The 9,325-nt window shown below is 53.6% G+C and overlaps 1 long non-coding RNA gene across 1 annotated transcript; it reads left to right on the plus strand.

Annotated features, from left to right (window-relative positions):
* The first annotated feature begins 993 nt into the window (after positions 1 to 993).
* On the plus strand, positions 994 to 6,929 carry LOC144247476 (uncharacterized). Its single transcript, XR_013341168.1, has 2 exons — positions 994 to 1,769; positions 1,905 to 6,929. It is a non-coding gene; the product is annotated as an uncharacterized LOC144247476 (long non-coding RNA).
* The last annotated feature ends 2,396 nt before the right edge of the window (positions 6,930 to 9,325 follow it).

Consider the following 9,325-nt stretch of genomic DNA (forward strand, 5'->3'; position numbering starts at 1 on the left):
CTTTTCCTCCTTTTTTCCTCATTTTTTCCTCCTTTCCTCCTTTTTTTCCTCCTTTCCTCCTTTTTTCCTCATTTTTTCCTCCTTTCCTCCTTTTTTCCTCATTTCCTCCTTTTTTTCCTCCTTTCCTCCTTTTTTCCTCCTTTTTTCCTCCTTTTTTCCTCCTTTCCTCCTTTTTTCCTCCTTTCCTCCTTTTTTCCTCCTTTCCTCCTTTTTTCCTCCTTTTTTCTCTTTTTTCCTCCTTTTTTCCTCCTTTTTTTCCTCCTTTCCCCCCCCTTTTTTCCCCTCATTTTTTCTCCTTTTTTCCTCCTTTTTTCCTCCTTTCCTCCTTTTTTCCTTTTTTCCTCCTTTTTTCTCTTTTTTCCCTCCTTTTTTCCTCCTTTTTCCCCTCCTTCCCCCCCCTTTTTCCCCTCCTTTTCCCCTCCTTTTTTCCCTCCTTTCCTCTTTTCCCCCTCCCCTTTGGATCGCTGTTGGTTTGTTCCCCTCCCCTCTCTTTTTCTCCCCCCTTTTCCCCTCCCCGTTTTTTTTTGGTTTTGTTTTTTTTTTGTTTTTTTTTTATTTTATTCTATTTATTTAAGAGCTCTCCGAGCTTCCCCCCACCAGCCTCCAGCCAGGAGCAGCTCCCGGCTCCCACCTCGCGGAAAACCGGGAAGCAGCGGCGCCCCAAGACACGCTCGGAGCGACCCCCGGAGCGACCCCCGAGCGCCCCGGGCGCCGCGGCGCTGTCCCCGCGGGAGGAGCGGACAGCCCCGGCCGGGGCTCCCCGGTGGGTGCCCGGCGAGGCCGAAGGCTCGGGGCCGTCCCGGCTCCTCGTCACCTCCGCCACCAGCGCCAGCACCGCGCCCGGGTCCCCGCGAGTGGCGCCGGGGGGTCCCCGCGAGTGCCGGAGGGGCCGCAGGGCGCGGGTGTGAATTGGGAATTGGGGAATTGGGAATTGGGGAATTGGGAATTGGGAATTGGGGTCCCGGTGGGGGGGGTGACCCGGTGCGGTTTTGTCACCTCCCGGTTGGGGACCGGCGTCCCGGAGCACCCCACCGGGGGAGCAGCCCCGGTTCTGCCCAGCCTGGGGTGGGGGGCACCGGGCGGGTCCAGGTGTGCACAGGTACAGCCCAGGTGTGCCCAGGTGTGCACAGGTGTGCCCAGGGACACCCCAGGTGTGCCCAGGTAGACCCCAGGTGTGCCCAGGTGTGCACAGGTGTGCCACAGGTGGGCTCCAGGTGTGCACAGGTGTGCCCAGGTGTGCACAGGGACACCCCAGGTGTGCCCAGGTAGACCCCAGGTGTGCCCAGGTGGGCTTCAGGTGTGCATGGGTGTGCCCAGGTAGACCCCAGGTGTGCCCAGGTGTGCACAGGGACACCCCAGGTGTGCCCAGGAAGACCCCAGGTGTGCCACAGGTGGGCTCCAGGTGTGCACAGGTGTGCCCAGGGACACCCCAGGTATGCCCAGGTAGACCCCAGGTGTGCCACAGGTGGGCTCCAGGTGTGCACAGGTGTGCCCAGGGACACCCCAGGTATGCCCAGGTAGACCCCAGGTGTGCCCAGGTGCATCTCAGGCGTGTCCCAGCTGTGCCCAGGGACACCCCAGCTGTGCCCGGGTGTATCCAGGTACATCTCAGGTGTGCCCAGCTGTGCCCCAGCAGTGCCCAGGTGCTCCTCAGGTGTGCCAGGCGCACCTGGCTGTGCCCAGGTGTGCACCAGGTGTGCTCTGGGTGTACTCCAGGTGTGCCTAGGTGTACTCTAGGTGTGCCCACGTGTGCTCTGGGTGTACTCCAGGTGTGCCCAGGTGTACTCTGAGCGTACTCTAGGTGTACCTATGTGTGCCCAGGTGTGCCCAGGTGCACTCCAGGTGTGCCCAGGTGTACCCATATGTGTTCTGGGTGTATGCCAGGTGTGCCCAGGTGTGCCCAGGTGTGCCCAGGTGCACTCCAGGTGTGCCCAGGTGTGCCCAGCTGTGCGTGTTCATGTGCTCTGTGTGTGCAGCACGAGATCCGATCACTCCTTCCGTTCTCCATTTCGTCCTTGGGTTGATTATTTGATTATTTTTGGGTTTTATTTGAATTTCAATTCCTTTTTCGTCCTTTCCCCCCTTTCCTCTGATTTTGTGGTTTTGTTTTTTATTTTATTTTTTTTTTTGTATCTTGGTCATTTTTGTACAGAAGAAACGAGAGCCTTTTTTTTGAATAACAAAGAGAAAACACACGCAAAAAAAAAGGACAAAAAACCAAAAAAAAAAGAAAAAAAAGACCAAAAAAATAAAAAGGAAGGAAGGTTTAAAAAAAAAAAAAGGAAAAAAAAAAATCATGATGCAATTTCTTTGGATTGCAAAAAAAGCAACTCTTTACATTTAAGTGAAGTGTCTTAACATTTTATATTGTTTTAAAAAATATATTTACATATTATATATATATAATATACGTAATATAAATCTATATATAAATATTTAAAGAGGGGAAAATAATCTAAAAAAAAAAAAAAAAAAAAAAAAAAAAGAGAAGAGGAAAAAGAAGAGAAATAAATAAATAAATCACGTCCGGAATTATTTAGGGGCTGGATTCCAAATCCCCGCTTAGGTTTAGAGCTCCTCGTGTCGCGCTGAGTCCCCGCCCTCTCTCCTTGTCCCCAGGTGTCCCCAGGTGTCACCAGGTGTCCCCTGGTGGCCTTGGGGACGCCGTCCCGCGCCCCACTGCCAGCAGCAATAGCAGTCGCGGATGCGTTCGCAATTAATTTGATTTTTAATTAATTTATTTTTTTTTTCTGGCTACCAAAGTGGATTCGCTGTAGCAAAGCCGCAGCTGCCAGGGGGTGGTGGTGGCACCTGGTGCTGTCCCCTCCCCTGCCCCGCCCTGTCACCTTCTGTCACCTTCTGTCACCTTCTGTCACCTCGTGGCGCCCGAGGAGGGGGCGCGGCAGCAGCTGCTGGCTGGAGGTGACAATGCCACCCCTGTGGGGACACCCACATGGATGTGACAATGTCACCCCCTTGGGGACACCCACATGGATGTGACAATGTCACCCCCTTGGGGACACCCACATGGGGGTGACAATGCCACCCCTGTGGGGACATTTGTATGGAGGTGACAATGCCACCCCCGTGGGGACATTTGTATGGAGGTGACAATGTCACCCCTGTGGGGACACCCACATGGATGTGACAATGTCACCCCCTTGGGGACACCCACATGGGGGTGACAATGCCACCCCTGTGGGAACACTCATATGGAGGTGACAATGTCAACCCTGTGGGGACACCCATATGGAGGTGACAATGCCACCCCCTTGGGGACATTTGTATGGAGGTGACAATGGCACCCCCATGGGGACACCCACATGGAGGTGACAATGCCACCCCTGTGGGGATACTCGTATGGAGGTGACAATGGCACCCCTGTGGGGACAACCACATGGAGGTGACAATGCCACCCCTGTGGGGACACTCGTATGGAGGTGACAATGCCACCCCCGTGGGGACATTTGTATGGAGGTGACAATGTCACCCCTGTGGGGACACTCAGATGGAGGTGACAATGCCACCCCTGTGGGGACATCCACATGGAGGTGACAATGCCACCCCCGTGGGGACACTCAGATGGAGGTGACAATGTCAACCCTGTGGGGACATCCACATGGAGGTGACAATGCCACCCCTGTGGGGACACTCAGATGGAGGTGACAATGCCACCCCCTTGGGGATACTCGTATGAAGGTGACAATGGCACCACCTTGGAGACACCCACATGGAGGTGACAATGCCACCCCCGTGGGGACATTTGTATGGAGGTGACAATGGCACCCCTGTGGGGACAACCACATAGAGGTGACAATGCCACCCCTGTGGGGATACTCGTATGGAGGTGACAATGGCACCCCTGTGGGGACAACCACATGGAGGTGACAATGCCACCCCTGTGGGGACACTCGTATGGAGGTGACAATGCCACCCCCGTGGGGACATTTGTATGGAGGTGACAATGTCACCCCTGTGGGGACACTCAGATGGAGGTGACAATGCCACCCCTGTGGGGACATCCACATGGAGGTGACAATGCCACCCCTGTGGGAACACTCATATGGAGGTGACAATGTCAACCCTGTGGGGACACCCATATGGAGGTGACAATGCCACCCCCTTGGGGACATTTGTATGGAGGTGACAATGGCACCCCCATGGGGACACCCACATGGAGGTGACAATGCCACCCCTGTGGGGACAACCACATGGAGGTGACAATGCCACCCCTGTGGGGACATCCACATGGAGGTGACAATGCCACCCCCGTGGGGACACTCAGATGGAGGTGACAATGTCAACCCTGTGGGGACATCCACATGGAGGTGACAATGCCACCCCTGTGGGGACACTCAGATGGAGGTGACAATGCCACCCCCTTGGGGATACTCGTATGAAGGTGACAATGGCACCACCTTGGAGACACCCACATGGAGGTGACAATGCCACCCCCGTGGGGACATTTGTATGGAGGTGACAATGGCACCCCTGTGGGGACAACCACATAGAGGTGACAATGCCACCCCTGTGGGGACACTCAGATGGAGGTGACAATGCCACCCCCTTGGGGACACTCAGATGGAGGTGACAATGCCACCCCCTTGGAGACACCTGTATGGAGGTGACAATGCCCTCCTCCATGGGTGATGGTGCCATCACCTTGGGGACATCTGCATGGAGGTGACAATGCCACCCCTGTGGGGACACCCGCATGGAGGTGACAATGCCATCCTCCATGGGGACACTCCAGTGCCATCCCCTTGGGGATATCCAGATGGAGGTGGCAATGCCACCCCCTTGGGGACACTCAGATGGAGGTGACAATGCCACCCACTAGGGGACACCACCAAAAATGACACTGGAGGGAGCTGTCCTCAGTGTCCCCACCTCAATATCCCCACTTTAGCATCCCCAGCACAGTGTCCCCACTTTGGTGTCCCAAATTTGGTGTCCCCATCTTGGTGTCCCCAATTTGGTGTCCTCATCTTGGTGTCCCCACCTTGGTGTCCCCACCTTGGTGTCCCCATCTCGCTGTCCCTATCTTGGTGTCCCAAATTTGGTGTCCCCAGTTTGGTGTCCACACTTTGGTGTCCTCATCACGTTGTCCCCGCCTTTGTGTCCCTAATTTGGTGTCCCCATCTTGGTGTCCCCATCTCATTGTCCCCATCTCATTGTCCCCATCTTGGTGTCCCAAAGCTGATGTCCCCACACTGGTGTCCCCAATTTGGTATCCCAAATTTAGTGTCCCCATCTCAGTGTCCCCATCTTGGTCTCCCCACTTTGGTGTCCCCATCTTGGTGTCCCCATCTTGGTGTCCCCATCTCATTGTCCTTATCTTGGTGTCCCAAATTTGATGTCCCCACATTGATGTCCCCAGTTTGGTGTCCCCATCTTGGTGTCCCAAATTTGGTGTCCCCACTTTGGTGTCCCAAATTTGGTGTCCCCAATTTGGTGTCCCTAATTTGGTGTCCCCATCTTGGTGTCCCCAATTTGGTGTCCCCAATTTGGTGTCCCTAATTTGGTGTCCCCATCTTGGTGTCCCCAATTTGGTGTCCCCAGTTTGGTGTCCCCATCTTGGTGTCCCAAATTTGGTGTCCCCAATTTGGTGTCCCTAATTTGGTGTCCCCATCTTGGTGTCCCCATCTCAGTGTCCCCAATCTGGTGTCCCTAATTTGGTGTCCCAAATTTGGTGTCCCCAATTTGGTGTCCCCAGTTTGGTGTCCCTATCTTGGTGTCCCAAATTTGATGTCCCCATCTTGGTGTCCCAAATATGGTGTCCCTAATTTGGTGTCCCCATCTCATTGTCCCCATCTTGGTGTCCCCAATTTGGTGTCCCAAATTTTGGTGTCCCCATCTCAGTGTCCCCACCGTGGTGTCCCCAAGCTGTCACCAATTCTGGGGCTTGTCCCCAAGCCACCTCTCCCCGCTCGGCGTCACCGATGCCAAGCCGGGAGGTGACAGTGCCAAACCAGGGGGTGACAGCGCCAGGTGAGGGGGGTGACAAGGCCAGCTGAGGGGGTGGCAGGTCCCAAACTGTCCCCAAACCCCCCCGTGATGTCCCCTTGTCCTGGCTGGTGTCCCCGTGAGCGTGATGTCCCCGCGTGTGCGTGTGCGTCCGTCCCCTTCATGGCATCGCGCAAATCCCTCGCTGAAGCAAAAACTACAAAAAAAAAACAAAAAAAAAACCCACCAAAATTCAAAACGAAACAACTCGAATCTGGTTCAAACCGGAAAAAAAAAATGTTTTTAAAAACGACCAAAAAAAAAGAGGAAAATGTGTAAAAAGCACAAAAAAAAGCCCAAATCCAAGCGCTGCCTGCATCGTGCATGTGTCGGAGGCGCCCGCTGCATGCGCTCCCCGCTTTACTCGTCTGGATGTTGTTTCAGAACCAACAAAAAAATAAAAAATAAAAGGCTACGACTCTGAAAAGGACAAAAAAAAAAAAAAAAAAGAAGAACTGAGAAGAAAAAGCAAAAAAAAAAAGGGAAAAAAAGCGAATTTCTGGCTCTCCTTAGAGGCTGTTTTGGGGTTTCTACGCCGTCGTGTCTCTCTCTCTTTTCCGCATGAATTTTCTCGTGAACTGTTTTAAAAAAGGAAATAAAAGGAACAACAACAACAAAAAAAAAAAAAAAAAGGGAAAAAAATGAAGAAAAATGTAAAAAAAAAAAAAATTAAAAAAAAAAAAGCCTCGCGCGGGGGAAAAGAGGGGGAGGGGAGGGAGGGGACCCCCTCCCCCAGCCTGTGTCACCCCCTCCCCACGCCGTGTCGCCCCCGTGTCACCGTGGATGCCATGGGTAGTTGTGTGTGACCGTTGTAATTATTCCCGTGACAAAAGGGTTGCTTTTTATTCTTTTCCTTTTTTCCCTTTCTAATTTTTCTTTTCTATCAGAGTGTCCGGCTTTAATAAAATTACCTTTTTTTTTTTTTTTTTTTTTTTTGGCCTCTTTTTCTGTCTTTTTCCGGCGATTTTTTTTCCCCTCTCTCGCTTCCTCGAATTTTGAGACATTTGAGAATTGAGAAATTTGAGGAATCTGAAAAATCTGAGAAATTTGAGGAATCTGAGGAATTTGATAAAATTGAGAAATTTGAGGAATCTGAGGAATTTGAGGCATTTGAGAATTGAGAAATTTGAGGAATCTGAGGAATCTGAGAAATTTGATGAATCTGAGGAATTTGATAAAATTGAGAAATTTGAGGAATCTGAGGAATTTGAGACATTTGAGGAATCTGAGGAATTTGAGATATTTGAGAATTGAGAAATTCGAGACATTTGAGGAGTCTAAAAACTTCGAGAAATTTGAGGAATTTGAGAAATCAAAAATTGAGAATTTTGACGGGGATGGGGCATCCCCAATTCTGGTATTTCCTCCCCACAGGCTCAGAGAAAAATGAGATTTATCCTCCCGCGGAGAAATCCAGGAATAAAAATTCCTAACAGCAGGAATTTAGGGGATGTCCCAGCCCACCAGAAAAACAACAAAAAAAGGGAAATTAATACCAACAAAACCTTGAATAACCAGTTTATTTCCAATATATAGCCTGGAGCTGGGAGGGGGCAAAGCAAGGGGGATTTTTTGGGTTGGTTTGGGGATTTTTTTGCAGTTTTGCAGATCGGGGAATTGGGGTGGGAAGGGGTTTTTTGTTGGGTTGTTTTGGGTTTTTTTTTGGGAGGCGGGGGACATGCAGGAGGGTTTTAAAAAGTCACCACTGGTCCAGCACGTCCCCTGCTCGGGGTTGGCTGAGCAAAACTTCTTAAAAAATCTTTAGAAATCCTTTGGGGTATGTTACAGGGACGGGGATGATATTTACAGGGGGGAGGAAAGGAAGAAAATAACAAAAAACCCAAAAAAAACCCCAAAAAATAACGAAAAAAAAAGAAAAACCCAACGACTTTACAGCAAATATTTGCATAAGGTACGAGAAGGACACGGAGAGACCGGTGACAGGGTGTGACACCAGGTGGTGGCACTTGTGGCCACGCTCGGTGTCCCCAGATTCCCTTCCTAAAGTGCTTCTGGCCTTGGGGGTGGGGACAGGAAGGGGACAGCGATGGGAGGGGACGGGGACATTCCAGGAGGTGCCACCCGCGGAGGGTGAAGGGTGGTGGTGTCCCCTCCGCTGTCACAGGGTGTCCCCTGTCCTCTGCGGAGCCCCCCCAGGTGAGGGTGACAGCGCTGAGGTCCCCAAGGGACGCTGGCACACGGGGGGGGTCTCTGAGGTGGGACCCCGAAAGGTTCTCAGGGCATGGAGAGTCCCCAGGGTCCCCAGGGTCTGTCACTGATATCCCCAGGGTCCCCGATGTCCCCAGGGTCTGGCATCGAGGTCACCAGGTCCTTGATGTCCCCAGGGTCTCTGATGTCCCCAGGGTCCCTGATGTCCCCAGGGTCTGCAGGGTCTGTCATCGAGGTCACCGGGGTCCCTGATGTCCCCAGGGTCTCTGATGTCCCCAGGGTCACTGATGTCACCAGGGTCACTGATGTCACCAGGGTCTGCAGGGTCTGGCATTGAGGTCACCAGGTCCCTGATGTCCCCAGGGTCTCTGATGTCCCCAGGGTCTGTCATCAAGGTCACCAGGGCAGGTGTCTGTGACCTTGATGTCCCCAAGGTCCCCCGGGGTAGGGGTCTCTAATCCTGATGTCCCCAAGGTCCCCCCGAGCAAGGGTCTGTGACACCGAGGTCCCCAAGGCAGGTGTCTGTGACCCTGATGTCCCCAAGGTCCCCCGAGGCAGGGGATCTGACACCAGAGTCCCCAGGGCAGGGGTCTGTGACCTTGATGTCCCCAAGGTCCCCAGGGCAGGGGACTGTGACCTTGATGTCCCCAAGGTCCCCCAGGGTAGGGGTCTCTCACAGGGTCCCCAGGGTTCCCCAAAGCAAGGGTCTGTGACACCGAGCTCCCCAGGGTCCCCAGCACAGGGTCTGTCACCCTGCTGTCCCCAGGCTCCCCCAGGGCCTGTCACACCGAGGTCCCCAGGGTCCCCAAGGGCTGCCACACCGAGGTCCCCAGTGTCCCCAGGGTCTCCAAGGGCCTGTCACACCGAGGTCCCCGGTGTCCCCAGGGTCCCCAAGGGCCTGTCACACCGAGGTCCCCGGTGTCCCCAGTGTCCCCAAGGGCCTGTCACACCGAGGTCCCCGGTGTCCCCAAGGGCTGTCACACCGAGGTCCCCGGTGTCCCCAGGGTCTCCAAGGGTCTGTCACACCGAGGTCCCTGGTGTCCCCAGGGTCCCCAGGGTCCCCAGCCCGGGCCAGGTCCCGTCCGGAGCAGCCGCAGCGCTCAGGGAAGTGCCCGCACTCCGCTCCGCCGCGGCTGGGGACAGCAGTGCC

Source organism: Lonchura striata, chromosome 25 (assembly GCF_046129695.1).
Source record: "Lonchura striata isolate bLonStr1 chromosome 25, bLonStr1.mat, whole genome shotgun sequence".
NCBI lineage: Eukaryota > Metazoa > Chordata > Aves > Passeriformes > Estrildidae > Lonchura > Lonchura striata.